Genomic DNA, 23,213 nt, shown 5'->3' on the forward strand with positions numbered 1-23,213 from the left:
TCTGTCATCAATAAATAAAAAAATACAGCTCAGTTCTGTGATTGCTATCAGAGGTCTATTCACAAAATTCACCACAGGTAAAGCTTAAAGGAAGGCAAATGTAGGAGTTAAGTGCCAGCCTGTATCTGTTGAAACTTAGAGGCTAGCGTGTTACAGTGATAGACAGACTATTAAGAGAAGTATTCTCCATTTCATTGTTATTAAAGCTATAATAGGTGATGTGAGGAGTACGGTAAAGGATGACAGACAGGATGATGTGTAACCCAATCCCATCATCATCATTGGGGATGGTATTTAACAACACAGTGGACCCCATCATTCTTGAATGGAAGAAGTTTGGAACCGCCAAGACTCTTCTAGAGCTGGCCGCCGGGCCAAACTGAGCAATCAGGGGAGAAGGACCTTGTTCAGGGAGGTGACCAGGAACCTGATGGTCACTATGACTGAGTGGAGATGGGAGAACCTTCCAGAAGGACAACCATCTCTGCAGCACTCCACCAATCAGGCCTTTATGGTAGAGTGGCCAGATGAAAGCTACTCCTCAGTAAAAGGCACATGACAGCCTGCTTGGAGTTCAAAAGTTTGGAGTCACTTCGAAATGTACTTGTTTTTTTAAAGAAAAGCACATTTTCTGTCCATTAAAATATCAAATTGATCAGAAATGCAGTGGACATTGTTAATGTTGTAAATGACTATTGTAGCTGGAAACGGCAGATTATTTTTATGGAATATCTACATAGGCGTACAGAGGTCCATTATCAGCAACCATCACTCCTTTGTTCCAATGGCACGTTGTGTTAGTTATTCCAAGTTTATCATTTTAAAATACTATTTGATCATTAGAAGACCATTTTGCAATTATTTTAGCACAGCTGAAAACTGTTGTTCTGCTTAAAGAAGCAATACAACTGGCCTTCTTTAAACTAGTTGAGTATCTGGAGCATCAGCATCTGTGGGTAAGATTACAGACTCAAAATGGCCAGAAACAAAACTTTCTTCTGAAACTCATCAGTCTATTCTTGTTCTGAGAAATGAAGGCTATTACATGCGAGAAGTTGCCAAGAAACTGAAGATCTCATACAACGCTGTGTACTACTCATTCAAAAATAAAGACATTTCTAAGTGACCCCAAACTTTTGAACGGTAGTGTACATATAAACACACAGACAGCGCCATGATAACATGGTTGTGGGCAGGATATAGAAGAGTCAACAGGCTCAGCATACTGCAGACATACTGTAACTGTCTATGTGTTTGAGTGTGAGTCACTGAGCACGTCTTGCCCCTTCTTTCTCACTCCTCAAAACTGGAGGCAGCAGCCACTTACTATAACCCTCCAACCCCCTTCCCCCAGCTCTGGCGTGATTCATGCTCCAGACAGGGGTCTTTAGTCTTTACACCCCGTCATGTGTGACTCTTCTTCTCTACTGGAACTATCTGTCCCCATGCAGCTGCCCCGACAACTCCGTGCGAATCACCTCCACTCGTCTCAGAATTATGGAAATATCACTATGCTTATAAATGATCTCCCTGACCAATGGTACACATCATCACCCAAATAGCACACTCAGCAAATTAGCATGCAAACCCACAGTGTTTATGGCGATTCCTCTATGTGTGGATATCTGTTCTCGGGTCCTTGAGTAACACAGTGCATATGATATCATGACTACTGTATGGGATGCAATGCCAAGCCCACTGTCCAGCTCAATAAATCATTTGAAGAATGAAGTGTTACCCATGTTTTTAGCATGTGGCTAGCTGAGGAATGTAAGGACTCCAGATATATGATACAGTGAATGCAGCTGAAAGCATCTGCAGTAGCTGTCTGTAAGCTAAGAATAAGGAGGGCTTCTACTTTCTAAATAAAAACACAAGCACACCAGAAATTCTCTGGGAAATGCATGAATGAGTCAAAAAGGTGAGGGACGACTCACACGCACACATAAACACCCCCTCTGGGGCTAACATTAATCCAGTATCAAATTCTAACCCCGGTGTGAAGGAGAGAGAGCACCCAGAATGGAAGTGTCTACTGTTGCCTTGGTAACAAATGGAAGCATAAGGCTCCCTGTGGTTGCAATAATCATTGTATGCAATTGACATTACATGCAGCATTCAATCCTGTCATACACCACATCATGGTTTCTTTATCCAAACGTTTGGTAATTGTAACAGACATAATGCTGGCTGTACAATTTAGCTAGCTAGCAAGCTAATCAAGCTAGCGATTCATGTTGGACATTTCCAGTTGAAACCAGAGTATGTGAGTGGAGCGTGCCCAATTTGACTAGGGCGCGGAGCGAGTTTCCCAAAGGCTGGAGCGTCTGCCTTCTCGTCCACTCCAAATCAAGGTGACTTACAAAGATGATGAGGAGCAAGAGAAGGAGTGCGGTGATGTCGTGTGGAGTCTGAAAAGACATGTATCCCGAAAGCATGATGGTGTACTACGTGCACATGCTAACAGAAAGGAACAAGGTTGGTAGCTAAATAAGTGTGTCATTGTAGCAAAGTATTTTTAAACAAAAAAATCTGATCTCTTAAAATGTGTTAATTTTCGTTATATTATTTATACAATAGGCTATCATTGATTTTGGCCCAATAGGCCTGACATATTACCTATTTTTTTGATAGGGTTATTGTGCCTAATAATCTTTAGTCCTACCTATAGAAAAAAAAACGACTCTGCATCCCTGCCCAGCCTGGCAAAAGTGGCCCGGAGGATGTTTAGCATCCCCAGAAGTACTGCAAGCTCGGAGAGGGAACTGAATTCTCATCTGCTGGCCTGCTCTCCAGGCACCATCGCATGAGTCTGAAGCCACAGACCAGGCCAAACTCTAAAAGTGAATTCAAAAAGGCACTGTAGACTGAGTCTAATAAGGCATTTTTTGTTTCATGTTTATTTAATTCTAAGTAAGTCACAGCCTACAGTTGAAGTCAGAAGTTTACATACACTTAGGTTGGAGCCATTAAAACTCATTTTCAACCACTCCACAAATTTCTTGTTAACAATAAAAACTATAGTTTTGGCAAGTCGGTTAGGACATCCACTTTGTGCATGACACAAGTAATTTGTGTCAAGGTATTGGGGTGGCCATCACAAAGCCCTGACCTCAATCCTATAGAAAATTTGTGGGCAGAACTGAAAAAGCATGTGCGAGCAAGAAGGCCTACAAACCTGACTCAGTTACACCAGCTCTGTCAGGAGGAATGGGCCAAAATTCACCCAACTTATTGTGGGAAGCTTGTGGAAGCCTATCCGAAACATTTGACCCAAGTAAAACAATTTAAAAGGCAATGTTACCAAATACTAATTGTGTATGTAAACTTCTGACCCACTGGGAATGTGATGAAAGAAATAAAAGCATAAATCGTTCTCTCTACTATTATTCTGACATTTCACATTCTTAAAATAAAGTGGTGATCCTAACTGACCTAAAACAGGGAATTTTTACTCTGATTAAATGTCAGGAATTGTGAAAAACTAAGTTTAAATGTATTTGGCTGGTGTATGTCAACTTCTGACCTCAAATGTATATGCGCAACTTTTACCATAATGATTTAATATAACAAAATGCTGTTTAAATGCTGAGCGCTTAATGTTCCTGCCAGCCTAGTGTGTCGCACTTTCAAATGCTTCACAATTTACAGTATTTCTTTTTTGACTATAGCCTTGAAATAATTTAAATAATATAGCCTAAATAAATCATTTTCGGTTCAATCTCTGGCTCCTGACCTATTTAGAGAGTGTTTATTTGCTGTTTAATACGACGTAGTTTATTTGAAATGATGAGCACTTCTTACAATCACCTTTTCATGTTGTTTACTAAAATACTTTTCATTAAAATCATGTGGTTGAGTTTCAATACTTCAAAACCAAATGGTAGGTCCAGGTAGTCACAAAAATATGGGTGTTGGTTAAATGGTGATTTTAATGAATAACTAGCTAACCAACAACTGTAACTACGTATTTGAGAGACAAGTACTCATTGTGCACCTTCATTTATATTTATGTATGGCCTCACGAGTGGCACAGCTATCTAAGGCACTAATACAGACCCGGGTTCAATCCTAGGCTGTGTCATCGGGAGACCCATGAGGCGGCACACTATTAGCCCAGTGTCGTCCGGGTTAGAGGAGGGTTTGGTCGGCCGGGATTTCCTTGTCCCATCGCACTCTAGCGACTCCTTGTGTTGGGCCAGGCGCCTGCAAGCTAGCTGACTTCGGTCGCCAGTTTCCTCCGACACATTGGTGCGGCTAGCTTCCGGGTTAAGAGAGCAGGGTCAAGAAGCAGTGTGGATTGCAGGGTCCTGTTTCGGAGGATGCATGGCCCTCGACCTTCACCTCTCCTGAGTCCGTAGGGGAGTTGCAGCGATGGGACAAGACTAACTACAAATTGGATGACAAAATTGGGGAGAAAAAGGAGTAAAAAGTACCATAAACTATAAATAAATAATAAAGCAAAAAAACAAAAATATATACTTGATTTATGTATTAACTATATATGGTCGACTAAATATAGTTGCAGTTAAAATCTATAGTTGTGCACGCGTCAGTTTTGTTGCCAAACAACCAATCCGTCTTTTCTGCTCACTGATTGGACATTGCATACAGTCAGTTGCTTGAAATAGGGTTGAATTCCATCTTGTGCGATGACATGCAACTAGGTTGCAGGCAAGTTATGGGGAGTGACACGGAGCAACATAGATTGCATCCAGATTGCCTCTCTGACAACGTCACACGAAGCAAAGAGAGAAAGAGCAGAGGAAGGCACATTGAGTGCAATGAATCATAGGCTTAAGAGTACCTTCTCATATTCATCATTCTCACATCATCCCCTTTCTCTCTCACACACCACAAATGAGGGTTTAACCCCTAGAGTGCTGATGTCCCCACGTGTGTGTGTGTGTGTGTGTGTGTGTGTGTGTGTGTGTGTGTGTGTGTGCAGTGGTATGTGCACATAGAGACATAGCCAACCAGGTCATGTGGAAAATCACAGCCTATGGGCAAGACAAACTATCAGTTACAAACCAACACATTAAACACTGAACACGAATACAGCCTACTGAAATAACAATGTGTGTGACAACTGCCGGGGGGAGGACTGGTCTAACTGGAGGTGTCATAAAACAAATTCACCCCACTACCCAACATAAAACACATTTTTTTACCCCTTATACAGTAAAAAAATTAAAAAAAATAATAATAATCAGGCAAACCCTCCCCCTCATAGAATAAAATAACAATAACTGTAGCAACCCTGTCTGTATAAATGTGGATGTTGACTTGACCACTTCAGCATGGTTTTGTGGCACACAGGGCATGGTTTTGTGGCACACAGGGCATGGTTTTGTGGCACACAGGGCATGGTTTTGTGGCACACAGGGCATGGTTTTGTGGCACACAGGGCATGGTTTTGTGCCACGGGCCAGGAGGTTGAGGGTTCGCCGACCACAACAGACTAGCTCACTCACAATCAGAGCCAGTTGCAGACAATGATCACCTAGGGAAATCACATTTTGATGTCATATTTATAATTATATAAAATACATGCCATTATTTCCCCCTAACAGGTTTATGTGCCAATGTACCACACACAACCAATAAGCAATGCATTACCGCATACCGATTACCGACTTCAAGCGCTTTCATCATGGTTTGAGTTTTCAACATCACAATCAAATAGAGTATGTCAATCTCGACAAACAGAAAATACATCCACTCCCTACTCAGTATCAAAGGCTTGGCAATCTCCCGAAGGTCATTAACCTTTTTGGTGTTTTGTAACAGATGTCTCTTTCCATTCATCGAATGGCCGATTTCGACATTTTATTGTGTTTCTCGATTTTCTTCTCAACCATCTACACACAACACCCCATAATTACAAAGTCAAAACATGTTTTTAGAAATGTTTGAAAATGTATTGAAAATGAAATACAGATATCTAATTTACATAAGTATTCACACCCCTGACTCAATACTTTATACTTTGTAGAAGCACCTTTGGCAGCGATTACAGCCGTCTTTCTGGGCAAGTCTAAGAGCTTTCCACACCTGGATTATGCAACATTTTCCCATTATTCTTTTCCAAATTATTTAAGCTCTGTCAAGGTGGTTGTTGATCATTCCTAGACAACAATTTTCAGGTCTTGCCATAGATTTTCAAGAAGATTCAAGTCAAAACTGTAACTCGGCCACTCAGGAACATTCAGTCTTCTTGGTAAGAAACTACAGTGTAGATTTGGCCTTGTGTTTTAGCTTATTGTCCTGCTGAAAGGTGAATTCATCTCCCAGTGTCTGGTGGAAAGCCGATTGAACCAGGTTTTGAGCGTTCAGCAGCCAACAAGTGCTCAGCATGTGGGAACTCCTTCAAGAATGTTGGGAAAGCCTTCCAGGTGAAGCTGGTTCAGGGAATGCCAAGTGTGTGCAAAGCTGTCATCAAGGCAAACTTTGAAGAATTTCTTTAACACTTTTTTGGTTATTACATGATTCCATAGTTTTGATGTCTTCACTATTAATCTAGAAAATAGTACAAATAAAGAAAAACCCTGGAATGAGTAGGTGTGTCCAAACTTTTGACTGGTACTGTATACTAAATAATATATGTGTGTGAAATTCGCTTTGATTTAGAATGGACCATTATCATGGGAAAAATACATATCATCTATGCACTTAAATAGCGAATGGAGGACAGGTTTCCCGTGCCGAGTACCAGGTAGGTAGCAAGTTGTGTAGGCAACTAATGACCAACAGCAGCATCAGAGCTTGGAGAAGCTTAATTATACGTGGAATTTGACTGCCTTCATGACTCGTGACCTCCGGAGTGGCGGTAATACGGTCACGTAACAGCCCTAATAGTGACTGGTCGTGTTTATGTTTATAAGGTAATACATTTAAAAGTTAAATTACAAATATTTAAACTGTATTGATGCGTTACGTAAAAGGAGTCAGAATGCACTTGAAGTTTTCCTGAATAATTGGGCCTGCTGGGAGCATAGGCCTATATGGTTACACTATATAGGACATCTTGGGAGAATGATGATCGGCAACAGATCGGCACATAAGTACCAGAAGTAAAAATACTGCCAAACTGTCCTGTGTCTTTCTAGACCTTATAATCTGTCGAGAGTAGACCCACAACTGACCCAAATAGAATGAAACATTCAAATAACGGGGATTTTGCGCCAGTATTCAAATGACATTTCACTGCCGTTTACAGCCTAGAGTAGAATTGTACTCTATTATGATCACTAGAAAACAAATGAACTGTATAACTTATTCATATATTTTTTAAGGGAGACAAATCCAGCAAACAAAATAATAATCATAATAAAACAATAAAAAAAAGTTGTACTCCTTGTAATAATACTAAGCAACCTTTGTACAACACCTAGCGACCTCACCTAGAGATTTGAGCCTTTTGCTATTGTAGTGAACGGTGGGGCAGTGAATACAACTCGGTTCGCTGGTGTGAAAGACAAATACATTGCATTGTTGCCATAGAGTTAACTCACCTTTTGGGAATTGTAACGTCTCTCATATAGCGAGGCTTGCTCCACCGCCCTCTCCGTACTTGAAGGCATGTCCCTGTCCTTCATCTCCCTAACACATCAGAGCTGTGCCCTCCAATGGCTGCATGTCCCCTATCCCACTTCTGACACCAATGTAGCAAATGGCAGGACAAGGAAGTGAAACTGGGTCACTGGCGTGAAAGGCAAACACACTATGCATTGTGCAAATAGGGTTAACACACTTGGTAGGAATAGTATCATTACATTTTGGTCATCTAGCAGACGCACTTATCCAGAGTGACTTACAGGAACAATATTAGGGTTAACTGCCTTGCTCAAGGGCAAATCTATAGATTTGTCACCGAGTCGGCTCAGGGATTCAAACCAGCGACTTTAGGTTACTGGGCCAACACTCTTAACTGCTAGGCTATCTGCCGCCCTCATCCTGGCTCATATAGCGAGGATTATGATATTATAATGGTTTTGGAATTACAGTCACCAGGATTTGAGTCCCAGTCAGAGTACCTCCCTAATCTATTATATTGGTGTCAGGTGTTGGAGAGCGCCATTGAAAACATGTGCCAGCCAAGTTATAGTCACAGTACATTTGTGTTAGGCTAGTGGTGTTTCAGTAAGGTTTCTGTACTGCACATTTGTTTTGCATTCTCTGCCATCACATGTGCACCCAAGTGAAACAAATCATCATAATATCATTCGGCCAGGTAGGCCTACTTTGCAGTCAACATTTAATTGGGAAGGTTTATGAGGAAAAACTTTGAAAATGACTGTTGTTTCAGCATGCATCAAGGATTTTTAGAGCCGATAGGCTTTATAAATGTATATAAGAAGTGTTTACTTCAGGTTGATTACTAGCATATATTGAGTTGCTATGTCCCATAAATTAAATCCAAATCAACTTAAAGTACCTACAAAATGAGTTGTGCAGCAGAAGGAAGGCTACAGATACATTTTCCCTTTTTCTGTTTGCGATTCACAAATTATTATTTTGATTCCCATGATACACCGCGATTTAACTGAACCCCATCTACTACAATGGTGAAGCATACCATTCAATTTGTCAAAAACATTAAAAAAAAAATAATAACTAGATTTTGGAACATTGCTGCGGGGACTTGCTTCGATTCAGCGACAAGAGCATTAGTCAGGTCGGTCACTGATGTCGGGTGATTAGGCCTGGCTCACAGTCTGCGTGCCAATTCATCCCAAAGGTGTTTGATGGGGTTGAGGTCAGGGATTTATGCAGGCCAGTCAAGGTCTTCCTCACCAATCTCTACAAACCATTTCTGTATGGACCTCTTTGTGCATGGGGGCATTATCAGTCTGAAACAAGAAAGGGCCTTCCCCAAACTGTTGATTCTGTGCTTCTAACTTTGAGGCGTCTAGAATGTCATTGAGCTGTCCCGGAACTAAGGGGCCTAGCCCAAACCATGAAAAACAGCCCCAGACCATTATTCCTCCTCCACCAAACTTTACAGTTGCTACTATACATTGGGTCAGGTAGCGTTCTCCTGGCATCCGCCAAACCTAGATTCGTCTGACGGACGTGATTCATCACTCCAGAGAACGTGCCTCCACTGCTCCAGAGTCCAATGGCGGAAAGCTTTACACCACTCCAGCCAACGCTTTGCATTGCGCATGGTGATCTTAAGTTTTTGTGCGGCTGCTCGGCCGTGGTAAACCCATTTCATGAAGCTCCCGACGAACAGTGATTGTGCTGACGTTGCTTCCAGAGGCAGTTTGGAACTCGGTACTGAGTGTTGCATCTGAGGGCAGAAGATTTGTATGTGCTATGCGCTTAAGCACTCTGTGGTCCAGTTCTGTGAGCTTGTGTGGCCTACCACTTCACGGCTGAGCCGTTGTTACTCCTAGACATTTCCACTTCACAGTAACATCACTTACAGTTGACCAGGGCAGTTCTATCAGGGCAGAAATTTGACGAACTGACTTGTTGAAAAGGTAGCATCCTATATCGTACATTATGGCCTTTCTCTTGCATTTAAAAGATGGTAGAAAAAAAATATACAAAAGAACAGTGTTTTTTTTTCTTTGTATTATCTTTTACCAGATCTAATGTGTTATATTATCCTACATTCCTACAAGCTTCAAAGTGTTTCCTTTCAAATGGTACCTAGTATATGCACATCCTTGCTTCAGGGCCTGAGCTACAAGCAGTTAGATTTGGGTATGTCATTTTAGGCAACATTTGAAAAAAAGTGCCGACCCTAAGAAATGAGAGAGACATTTACAGTGTAAAAGGTCAGTTAGGTCTAGGACTGTGGCGGTCATGACATGTTGATCTGGCTATACCATATGGCTGTGGGCTACATTAGTTCATTTAGCAGACAAGATTTTCTTAGAATTCCATGGCATTATATTTTAGTATGAAGAGTACAATAATTATTGAACATAACTGAATAAAATAGGATGTTTTCTCCAAAATATTTCTGGAGGGAGTGCACACATGCAACTACTCTGTGTTAAGCCGTTAACAAAGAAACAGGTCTTCCTATTCCTAATATAATAATTATAAATCCCTCTCCCAGCTGTGTGCTCCGAAGCACCTCTCACTCACATAGCTCAATTCTTATCAGCCAATGCCTGTCACGTGATCGAGGCTTTCTCACAGGCTCCAATTTTTTATTCGATTTTTGAATACATTTGCATTGAAGTCAGAGTGACAAGAATGCTGAGTACCAGGCAGTTAAGCAAGTTTGGTAGGCTAATAATGTCCATCAGCAGCATCAGAGCTTGGAGAAGTCGAATTACCGTGACTAAACGGTCACGTGGAATTTGACTGCCGTCACAACTTGTGACCGCCGCAGTGGCGGTATTAGTCACCGTAACAGCCATAGTTAGGTCACTCTTTAGCCTTTTCCCGACAGATGAATCTCATCTTATGTAATCAGTTACAAGGCCAGGGAATGATGTGATATATGTGTGCGTGTCTGTGTGGACTTAAAAATGTTTGTGTGTGTGTGTATAATATACATATATATCTTTGTACTCATTTGCCCCAGTTGTAGTCATTTGGCCCATAGACAGGGTAGAGGGGAAGGGAGTGTGATCAGAGAAGCCAACACATTCAGCTGTATCCAGCATGGCATCATCTTGTGTGGCACACGTTAACCTAGCCTGCATGGATCATTGGTTACCATGGCATCCACACTGTGCCCTCCCTCCCCCACCCCTATTAGCCCCCTCCCCCTCTGAATGCCCTGCCCTGATGGTGGCAAAGTGCCAGGCATTTAGTGTGTTTGTTTGTTTAGAAGTCAAACATATGCCTATACCCACCACCCCATCCTAAACACAAACATATGTACTGTATTCACATGTACAACAAACAAGGTAAATGAAAGAAGACAGAAACACAAAAACACACTTAGTAATAAACAAATAACAAACTCCAAGGTAGATATAGGAACACAGGAGGACATACACATACATACAAGCACGTGATGAGGTTTAAGTCTGTTGGAAATTAAGTAAATGGTGACAGAGAATCTTTGCAGGGCTATTTATAGAGAAAGCAATCTGGCCATGGACTATAGATAAGCCTATAACAGCTGTTGACTAACAATACTGCAGTGTACAAACACACACAGGGGGGGGGGGGGGGGCTTTGGGCAGTGTGGGGACCGAGAAAGAGTTCACACCATGAAGCCAGACATGTCTGACAGTGTGGGTTACCAGTGAGAGTCAAATAAAGCCAGAAGCATAGAACATAACCTTTAAAACATATACAGCTCAGGATACATATGGTTAAATGTAATGCATGTAAACTCAGCAAAAAAATAAAAAACGTCCTCTCACTGTCAACTGCGTTTATTTTCAGCAAGCTTAACATGTGTAAAGATTTGTATGAATATAAGATTCAACAACTGAGACAAACTGAACAAGTTCCATAGACATGTGGCTAACAGAAATGGAATAATGTGTCTCTGAACAAAGGGGGGGTCAAAAGTAAGAGTCAGTACCTGGTGTGGCCACCAGGTGCATTAAGTCCTGCATCTCCTCCTCATGGACTGCACCAGATTTGCCAGTTGTTGCTGTGAGATGTTACCCCACTCTTCCACCAAGGCACCTGCAAGTTCCCGGATATTTCTGGGGGGGAATGGCCCTAGCCCTCACCCTCCGAGCCAACAGGTCCCAGATGTGCTCAATGGGATTAAGATCCGGGCTCTTTGTTGGCCATGGCAGAACACTGACATTACTGTCTTGCAGGAAATAATGCACAGAATGAGCAGTATAGCTGGTGGCATTGTCATGCTTGGAGGGTCATGTCAGGATGTGCCTGCAGGAAGGGTACCTCATGAGGGAGGAGGATGTCTTCCCTGTAACACACAGCGTTGAGATTGCCTGCAATGACAACAAGCTCAGTTCGATGATGCTGTGACACGTCGCCCCAGACCATGACGGACCCTCCACCTTCAAATCGATCCCGCTCCAGAGTACAGGCCTCGGTGTAACGCTCATTCCATCGATGATAAATGCGAATCCGATCATCACCCCATGTGAGACAAAACCGCGACTCGTCAGTGAAGAGCACTTTTTGCCAGTCCTGTCTGGTCCAGTGACGGTGGGTTTGTGCCCATAGGCGACGCTGTTGCCGGTGATGTCTGGTGAGGACCTGCCTTACAACAGGTCTACAAGCCCTCAGTCCAGCCTTTCTCAGCCTATTTTGGACAGTCTGACAATGTGTAAAAATTGTGCGTTCCTGGTTTAACTCGGCAGTTGTTGTTGCCATCCTGTACCTGTCCCGCAGGTGTGATGTTCGGATGTACCGATCCTGTGCAGGTGTTGTTACACGTGGTCTGCCACTGCGAGGATGATCAGCTGTCCGTCCTGTTTCCCTGTAGCGCTGTCTTAGGCGTCTCACAGTACGGACATTGAAATGTATTGCCCTGGCCACATCTGCAGTCCTCATGCCTCCCTGCAGCATGCCTAAGGCACGTTCACGCAGACGAGCAGGGACCCTGGGAATTTTCTGTTTGTGTTTTTCAGTCAGTAGAAAGGCCTCTTTAGTGTCCTAAGTTTTGCTAACTGTGACTTTAATTTCCTACCGTCTGTAAGCTGTTAGTGTCTTAACGACTGTTCCACAGGTGCATGTTCATTAATTGTTTATGGTTCAGTCAACAAGCATGGGAAACAGTGTTTAAACCCTTTACAATGAATATCTGTGAAGTTATTTGGATTTTTATGAATTATCTTTGAAAGACAGGGTCCTGAAAAGGGGACAATTATTTTTTTGCTGAATTTGTGTGTGTGGGTGTGTGTGTACTAGTGTTTTCATTGAGCTGGTTAAGATACCATACCACATGACTCATGAATCAGCTTACCGGTGTGTTCAGGAACAAAAAAAAAAAACTGCATTCACTTGAGATATCATCCAAGGTCAGAAAGCAGGAGGGAGAACATTTGTGACTAAGACATACAAACACACACACAGGTCCTACACATACAGTTGAAGTCGGAAGTTTACATACACTTGAGCCAAATACATTTAAACTCAGTTTTTCACAATTCCTGACATTTAATCCTAGTAAAAATCCCCTCTCTTAGGTCAGTTAGATCACCACTTGCGTTTAAGAAGGTGAAATGACAGAATAATAGTAGAGAGAATGATTTATTTCAGCTTTTATTTCTTTCATCACATTCCCAGTGGGTCAGAAGTTTACATACACTCAATTAGTATTTGGTAGCATTGCCCATAAATTGTTTAACCTGGGTCAATTGTTTTGGGTAGCTACCCACAATAAGCTGGGTGAATTTTGGCCCATTCCTCCTGACAGAGCAGGTTTGTAGGCCTCCTTCCTCACACACGCTTTTTCAGTTCTGCCCACAAATTCTCTACAGGATTGAGGTCAGGGCTTTGTGATGGCCACTCCAATACCTTGACTTTGTTGTCCTTAAGCCATTTTGCCACAACTTTGGAAGTATGCTTGGGGTCATTGTCCATTTGGAAGACCCATTTGCAACCAAGCTTTAACTTCCTGACTGATGTCTTGAGATGTTGCTTCAATATATCCACATAATTTTCCTGCCTCATGACACCATCTATTTTGTGAAGTGCACCAGCCCCTCCTGCAGCAAAGCACCCCCACAACATGATGCTGCCATCCCCGTGCTTCACAGTTGGGATGGTGTTCCTTGGCTTGCAACCCTCCCCCTTTTCCCTCCAAACATAACAATGGTCATTATGGCCAAACAGTTCTATTTTTGTTTCATCAGACCAGAGGACCTTTCTCCAAAAAGTACGATATTTGTCCCCATGTGCAGTTGCAAACTGTAGTCTGGCTTTTTTTTTTTATGGTGATTTCGGAGCAGTGGCTTCTTCCTTGCTGAGTGGCCTTTCAGGTTATGTCGATATAGGACTAGTTTTACTGTGGATATAGATCCTTTTGTACCTGTTTCCTCCAGAATCTTCACACGGTCCTTTGCTGTTGTTCTGGTATTGATTTGCACTTTTCGCACCAAAGTACGTTCATCTCTAGGAGACAGAACGCCTCTCCTTCCTGAGCGGTATGATGGCTGCGTGGTCCCATGGTATTTATACTTGCGTACTATTGTTTGTACAGATGAACCTGGTACCTTCAGGCGTTTGGAAATTGCTCCTAGGTATAAACCAGACTTTTAGAGGTCTACAATTTTTCTTTCTGAGTTCTTGGCTGATTTCTTATGATTTACCCATGATGTCTAGCAAAGAGGAACTGAGTTTGAAGGTAGGCCTTAATATACATCCACAGGTACACCTCCAATTGACTCAAATGATGTCAATTAGCCTATCAGAAGCTTCTAAGGCCATGTTGAAAGGCATATTCAACTTAGTGTATGTAAACTTCTGACCCACTGGAATTGTGATACAGTTCATTATAAGTGAAATAATCTGTCTGTAAACAATGGTTGGAAAAAGTACTTGTGTCATGCACAAAGTAGATGTCCTAACCGACTTGCCAAAACTATAGTTTGTTAACAAGAAATTTGTGGAGTGGTTGAAAAACAGGGTTTTAGATCACTCCTAATTGTATGTATGTAAACCTAATTGTTTGTAAACTTCTGACTTCAACTGTACACACACAAGAGAAGAGAGAGTTGATAATGGTCACAAACACCCAAAACCTCAAATGTAAAGAGAGAGAAGCGAGCTGACACACTTTTCTGGTACGCAATCCAACCTCCGTGGTTCCAAACCCCTTCATGCGAAATGAAATAGTAGCCCAAGTACAGTGCATCATGATTCGGGATGAGAGAAGGAAGGCTTGTGAGGCTTGAGAACTAACAGTTGTCTGGTTGAATGGCTGACTGGATGTTTCTTAGCAGGTAACAGGTAACACGTAACAGGTAGCAGGTAGCAGGTAACATGTAACATGTAACAGGTAACATGTAACAGGTATCAGGCTCAGGACATGCCTTTGCTCACCGCTGGCAGTTAAACCCCCACAACAACTGCTGCCCGTTTAATGCAGCTGATTCAGAGGGGTTGGGGTAAATGCGGAAGATACATTTTTGTTAAATGACTAGGTATCCCCCTTCCCTTCTCTTTCCCCAACTGGTGTAGACCTTACAGTGAAACACTTGCTTAAAATATATATATATATATATTAGTAACAGTTAAAACATTTAAAATACGCAAGAATGTAGCTATATCCAGGGAGTACCAGTATTAGATCAATGTGCAGAGATATGAAGTATTTGAGGTAGATATGCACATGAAGGCAGGTTAAAGTGACTAGGCATCAGGATAGATAATAATAAAAGTAAAATAAAGTACAAAGTAGCAGCAGCAAATGATGAGTGTAAAAGTGTATTAATGAGTGTGTGTGTGTGTGTGTGTGTGTGTGTGTGTGTGTGTGTGTGTGTGTAAAGTGTATGAATGTATGTTTGTGTTGTGTCGGTATACGTGTGTGTGTGTTGTCTGTATGGGTTTTGTGTGGGAGTGTTAATGTAGTGTGTGAGTGTGCATATGGTGTGTATATATAGTCAGGTGAGTGTTCTTAAGGTCAGTGCATATAGTTTAGGTACCATTAATAGACTATTTAGCAATCTGGGTATTTAGCAGTATTATGGATTGGGGGTAGAAGCTGTCTCGGATCCTGGTTGTCCGAGAGTGGATGCTCCGGTACCATTTGCTGGACAGTAGCAGAGAAAACAGTCTTTGGCAAATTTTCTAATCAAATCGTGCCTTCCTCTGACACTGGCTGATATAGAGGTCCTGGATGGCAGGGAGCTCAGCCACAGTGATGCCTCCCAAAAGAACACACAGTGTAGTAGGCTACCTCATCCATTATGAGTGCATGGCAGGTGACAGGCAGCCACAAACTCTCCTGCATTGCCAGTGGGCAATAAGGGTCTAGAGAAATATATGGGCAAGATAAGGTCTCCAGCAACCTTATTCAATAAACGTGTGTGTTTATCACAGTGAGAATAATGATAGGAAAGGGCAGGTCCCTTCCAGTAGAGGCTGCTGAGGGAAGGAAGGCTCATAATAATGGCTTGACTGGCATTTATGGAATGGTATCAAACACGTGGTCATGTGTTTGATACCATTCCATTCCAGCCATAATACTCCGTTTCAGCCATTGGTATGAACCGATCTCTCCTCAGCAGCCTCCTCTGGTCCCTTCAGTATGCAGCATGGCTATACAGGATGGATAAGCATTAGCCAACAACAGTGTAAACCGTGATCATGAACTAGATTCAGCCCGCGGGACGATTTTTCTTGAGCATCGGTCAGGGGGCCGGAACATAAAATAATTTGTAGACTGCAAATTGACCGCAAGAAGCCCAAACATATGTGGTATTTGACAAAACCTCATCATTTTCCAACCTTGCTTACGTTTGAATACGATCACCTGTCTCTCTATTATGCGTGGGAATACTTGATTTGATACAGATATCCAAAATGTAAATCACTTGGATCGGCTTTCCTGGTGTTTTTAGTATTTTATGTCCAACAATACAAATATAACAACAACAATTGTTTCTCAGACAATTTGGGGGGATAAATAAAACCACGGGGCGCCAGTTGGCGAACCCTGGGGTAAATAGACCTCCTTCAAAAAGGGACTTTAGCAGGCTCTTCCATCTGTACAATACTACTACCACCACCAATAGTCAGTAGTGATGAACGGTAAATTTACCCAAATGAACCCGCATCCGATCGATCCAACCCACGAGTTCAAATAAAATAGACGACTCTTTAGATATAATAACCACGGAAAGCTATAACACGGGCCGAATATCTGTTGCACCGGGTAGGCTACAGTTTCAGACAGGCACATGCACTGTCTCTGGTTTCGAGTGTTTCATAAATTACATGCCAGCCCCCATGTCACCGAGGAGTCGGCGAATTTCAAAGGTTATGCAGTCAGGCCTACATTGTGACAAATAACTGCATGCATGAATGTACGGCGTTACATTGTAGCATGTTACATGAAAAGCAGCCATTTATCATAACAGTGAGAAATAACAACCGCGTCAATGTAAAGTGTACTCAACTCGCGGCAGCGGTACTGAACTTCCGTTGTTGAGCCCCCGAATACCGCTGAATTCCGATGCAAAGCACAAATTAATTGGCAACATGACATCTACAATGCGCACATGCATCGCTAATAACTCACCTTTTTATGTTGGCGACATTCCTTCACTTGCGTTTTGGCGTGAAATACAAGCTGCTATGCTTACAGCTGGGCACACCTAGGCTGCAAATCCAACTGATCCAGAGGCGGTGTTGCTGCTTCTCCAGCAGATAGCTAGCAGATCCGACCCGCTTGCTTACAGCTACACTAGGGTCCAAAGGGCTTGCTTTCAGCTGCACTAAGGTCCAACAGGCTTCCTGTTTAGATCAACGGCGGAACTGGAGCGAGTAACTGCTCGGAAAACGTACCTAAATCGAGGTATGAGAAATGTGTTGTACACCGAATTTTTCCATTATCCAAACTGAAAAGTTTGAACTACTGCTAGTGTTTAAGTTTTTTTTTTTTTTTTTTTATTTAACCTTTATTTAGCTAGGCAAGTCAGTTAAGAACACATTTTTATTTACAATGATGGCCTACCAAAAGGCAAAAACCTCCTGCGGGGAGGGGGCTGGGATTTAAATATATATATATATATATATATATATATATATATATATATACAGACACACAGTGGGGAGAACAAGTATTTGAAACAATGCCGGTTTTGCAGGTTTTCCTACTTACAAAGCATGTAGAGGTCTGTAATGTTTTATCATAGGTACACTTCAACTGTGAGAGACGGAATCTAAAACAAAAATCCAGAAAATCACATTGTATGATTTTTAAGAAATTAATTTGCAAGAACTACAGGAAACGTATAATCTCTGTAATTGCAAACAAATGTTTCTGTACCAAATATTAAGTTCTGCTTTTCTGATGTATCAAATACTTTTGTCATGCAATAAAATGAAAATTAATTTCTTAAAAATCATACAATGTGATTTTCTGGATTTTTGTTTTAGATTCTGTCTCTCACAGTTGAAGTGTACCTATGATATAAATTACAGACCTCTACATGCTTTGTAAGTAGGAAAACCTGCAAATTCGGCAGTGTATCCAATACTTGTTCTCCTCACTGTATATATATATATATAGGACAAAACACACATCATGACAAGAGAGACAGCACTACATAAAGAGAGACCTAAAGACAACAATGTAGCAAGGCAGCAGCATATGACAACAACATGGTAGCAGCACAAAACATGGTACAAACATTATTGGGCACAGACAACAGCACAAAGGGCAAGAAGGTAGAGACGACAATAGATCACGCAAAGCAGGCACAACTGTTAGTAAAAGTGTCCATTATTGAGTCTTTGAATGAAGAGATTGAAATAAAACTGTCCAGTTTGAGTGTTTGTTGCAGCTCGTTCCAGTGCTAGCTGCAGTGAACTGAAAAGACGAGCGACACAGGGATGTGTGTGCTTTGGGGATATTTAACAGAATGTGACTGACAGAATGGGTGGAGGATGAGGGCTATGTGGAGGATGAGGGGTATCTCAGATAGGGGGGAGTGAGACCTAAGAGTGTTTTATAAATAAGCATAAACCAGTGGGTCTTGCGACTAGTGTACAGAGATGACCAGTTTACAGAGGAGTATAGAGTGCAGTGATGTGTCCTATAAGGATCATTGCTGGCAAATCTGATGGACGAATAGTAAAGAACATGTAGCCGCTCAAGAGCACCCTTACCTGCAGATCTGCAGTTTTCATCCTTCTCAGATGAAAAGGAGGAAGAGGCAAAGCGAGAGGGATAACTGGGACCAAAGTCTGTGTTCTCCAGCAGTGAAACATTTTTGTATTGAGGTTAATGAGAGTTGAATTTGTTTAACAAATATAATTGCTTATTTACTACTTGTGGCTTGTGGCTTATTTGGTCAAATCTGAGTTTTGTAATGATTAGGTTGTTACGACGTACTGATATAAATAGGACATGTGACATCCCAGTAAAACACTTCATATCGGAGTTGTGCTTGTCATCACTAATTGCCACAATCCCAGCCCATTTCTACAATTTATCGTCTTAATTTGATTTTAAACCTAACCTTAACCACACTGCTAACCTTATTCCTAACCATAACCTTCAATTAAAACCAATAACCAAATGTTTATTTTCATGATTTTTTTTAACGATTTATCCAATTTTGACTTTGTGCTTGTGGAAACAGTTGTGCCTGTTATTCACACCTCTCATTGGCAAGAATGGTCCCACCTGATCTTGCCTTCTCCCGACTGCCTTCCATATTTGAAGACATTTATTTTCATTGTTAGAGTGGCCACTAGAGTATCTAGTCAATATATTGGACAATCTGTGTCCTTAAGCTAGGTAGCGTTTTAGAATGGCAGCGTCAGCCAATCAGCTCCTTTGTTGTTCAACGCGACGTGGACGTGCCATTCCATAATGGCTGCTTTGGCTACTGCTAGCTAGCATGAGGACAAAAACAGCCGTTTACTTAAAAACTAGTGGTCGAGGGCACATCAACCCTGGATTGAGGTTCGTTTTCAGAGCCATATCTCACGCCGGCTCCGTGGTGTCTTAATCTACACAGGAAGCCTGTCTGACCCTAGTGCAATTGTAAGCAAGTGGGTTGGATCTGCTGGCTCCGTGGTGGACAGACAGTGAATGGATTCTGGGGGGAGATAGAGGAAATTAGAGATGTGTGTAATAGGGGGCATTAGTGTGTAGGCAGTTATCAGCATGCCCCATATTTAGAATCTAATTCATTAATTAATTAGCAATTGATGCAGTGATGAGATTTATTTTTACCATTCAAAATGATTGGTTTCTTTTTTTCTGTAGAATTCTAAATCAAATCGAGCTGTATTTCTACAGCACATTTCAGACAGGGTATGCAACACAATGTGCTTCACAGGAAAAAACTAGAAAAATAAAAACGGAAATATTTCCTACACAACAAACATAACAGGATAAAAAAAACAAAATAATAAAAACTAAATGACCAAAAAGCACCCTAAGGAAAAGCAAAGCTACAAAGGTGTGTTTTAAGATCTCTTTTAAATATGTCCACAGTTTTGACCTCCCTCAGGTTCTCTGGCAGGCTATTCCAGAGGCTGGGGGCATAATAACTAAATATTGCCTCTCCATGCCTCTTGGTCATAGTCTTTTGGATAGTTACAAGGCCAGTACCAGAGAATCAGAGGGACCTACTGGGTACATAACTTAAAAGCATGTCTGACATTTATTTCAGTGCGCAAACGTGGATTGATTTTAAAATTATCTTAAAATTCATTCTAAAACTCACAGGCAGCCAATGCAGAGACTTTAAAACCAGTGTAATGTGTGCTTTCTGTCTGGTCTTGTACTGCAGCTTTCTGTATGTTTTGCTGTTGACCAATGGCTTTCTTGGGTAGACCAGACAGGAGATCATTACTGTAGTTAAGCCTGTTTGTAATAAAAGCATGGATGAGCCTCTCTATATCAGCATGAGAGAGAAATGGCAGCACCTTGGCAATGTTCCTCAGGTGTTAAAAAGCTATTTTGGTCACATTCCTAATGTGGGATTCTAAATTGAGTTCAGAATCTAAAATGACACCTAGTTTTTTTACCTACTGTTTTATCATTATTGCCCATGAATTAAAATGTGCGACAAGATTCTTTCTCTGTGCTAACAATAACTACCTCGGTCTTGTCTTGATTTAGCTGGAAGAAGTTGTGAATCATGCAAGTATTTAAATCAATAACACAGTCTAATAATTTAATCCGTGGCGTTAAAATCCTCTGGTGACACAGAAATGTAAAGTTGTGTATCGTCTGCTGTGCTTTCTGATAACGCTGCCAAGGGGTAACATATATACTGAACAGTACCGGACTCAAGATTATTATAACAGATTATAACAGAACATGGCCAAGATGTTCAAACGTTCATAGATGACCAGCAGGGTCAGATAATAATAATCACAGTGGTTGTAGAGGGTGCAACAGGTCAGCACCTCGGGAGTAAATGTCAGTTGGTATTTCATAGCTGATCATTCATAGTTAGAAACAGCAGGTGCAGTAGAGAGAGAGTCCAAAACAGCAGGTCCAGGACAAAGTAGCACGTCCAGTGAACAGGTCAGTGTTCCATAGCCACAGGCAGAACAGTTGAAACTGGAGCAGCAGCATGACTAGGTGGACTGGGGACAGCAAGGAGTCATCAGTCCTGAGTCCTGAGGCATGGTACCAGGGCTCAGGTCCTCCGAGAGAAGAGAGAGATAAAGAGAGAAAAGGAGAGAGAGAGAATTCGAGGGAGCATACTTAAATTCACACAGGACACTGGATAAGGCAGGATAAGTACTTCAGATATAACAGACTGACACTAGCCCCCCGACACATAAACTATTGCAGCATAAATACTGGAGGCTGAGACAGGAGGGGTCGGGAGACACTGTGACCCTGTGCCTGTGAACAGGGAGTGATAAACAATAGCTTGCACTTCTTCAGATCTGCAATTAAAAACTGTTTTGAAGGAGGTGGTGGGTATAGGATCGAGAAGGAAGGTAGAATGCTTTTAATTTGTGATATCACATTCCTGAGCATGGCTGTGTCAACCAGGGAAAATAAATCCATAGTGCCTTTGCGTGTTAGGCTAGGGCACATATCATAAAACTTCTCATCAGGTCTTGCTTGACTGAGCCTAATGTTAATTATCTTATCTCTGAAATCTACTGCAAACTCATCACATTTAGATGTGGAGGAAAATTCACATTTAGGATTTATCAGGCCATCAATGGCTGAGAAGAGCACTCTCGAATGATTCTGATTATTAGTGATCAAGTTAGAAAAATTAGCCCATCTGGCATTTCTAATTGCCTTATATATGCCAAGTTGCTCTCTCAGAATATCATAATGGACCTGCAACTTTGACTTTCTACACTTTCGGTCTCCCTTTCTGCAATTTCTCTTGAATTGATTAGTTTCTTCACTCATCCAAGGGGCTCTCTGTTTGGATGTGGCTTTTTTCAACCTTACTGGAGCTATGGTATCAATGGTTGTCCTTAATTTGCTATTAAAGTTGTCAACTAAATCATCACAAGAGGAAGGCAGAATAGGTGAATGAGTATTGTTCATACACTCAATGCAATCTGTAGCAACTTCAGAGGCAAGATAGCATTTCTTAATAACGTGTTCAGTATTACCATGTGCTGTGGGCTACAAGCTAGTAAAAAACACACAGTGGTGATCAGATAAAGCAACATCAACAATGGAGGATATGTCAATAGAAGTCCCTTGGTAATAACCAGGTCCAGAGTATAGCTGTGGTTATGGGTGCACCCATTAACATGTTGGATAAAGTCCATAGAGCTCAACAGATTCATAAATTCAATGACCTTGGAGTAAGTCTCTTTGTCAACATGAATATTAAAATCGCCCAACACAAAGATTTTATCATAGTTCTCAAGGATAGTAGACAATAGTTCTGAGAAATCAGTAAAGAAAGTGGGACAGTGCTTTGGTGGCCTATACAAGGTTATGGCCAGCACTGATGGCTGACATTTAAACAGTATAGCATGATGCTCAAAAGACCCAAAGTTGCTTCAATAAGAGCAACACTACAGTCTGAAGACAGCCATGTTTCAGTGAGAAACATGCAATCAACTTTGAGCTCAGTAATGAGGTCATTCACGAGAAAGGTTTTATTTGTGATCTAACATTTAAAAGTGCCATATTCAATGAGTGTGGGCCACTCTGCCCATGGAGCATCTGCCTCGTGGTAACCAATGGAATAACAACCAAATTATTAATGTTACAACCATGTTTTCTGACAGTCTCCAATCTATCAGAATGGTAGGAGATTGCAGTTTGTGTAAACTCACTAGAAGGCGGAGTAAAAGGAACATACAACTCACAATAACTATAGTGCCACTTCTACAGGAGTTTAAATGGTTTCGAATTCCTCTGTTGCTTATTCTGACAGGGAGAACTGGAGCACTACCAGACCCTGTCCCTCAGTCTGACAGGGAGGACTAGAGCACTACCAGACCCTGTCCCTCAGTCTGACAGGGAGGACTAGAGCACTACCAGACGCTGTCCCTCAGTCTGACAGGGAGAACTGGAGCACTACCAGACCCTGTCCCTCAGTCTGACAGGGAGGACTAGAGCACTACCAGACCCTGTCCCTCGGTCTGACAGGGAGGACTAGAGCACTACAAGACCCTGTCCCTCA

At 41.8% G+C, this 23,213-nt stretch overlaps 1 pseudogene; it reads right to left on the reverse strand.

Annotated features, from left to right (window-relative positions):
• LOC115128404 (vang-like protein 1) overlaps positions 1-17,407 on the reverse strand; it is a 57,376-nt pseudogene extending 39,969 nt beyond the window's left edge.
• Positions 17,408-23,213: the final 5,806 nt, after the last annotated feature.

Source organism: Oncorhynchus nerka, linkage group LG1 (assembly GCF_034236695.1).
Source record: "Oncorhynchus nerka isolate Pitt River linkage group LG1, Oner_Uvic_2.0, whole genome shotgun sequence".
In the NCBI taxonomy this organism is placed as follows: domain Eukaryota; kingdom Metazoa; phylum Chordata; class Actinopteri; order Salmoniformes; family Salmonidae; genus Oncorhynchus; species Oncorhynchus nerka.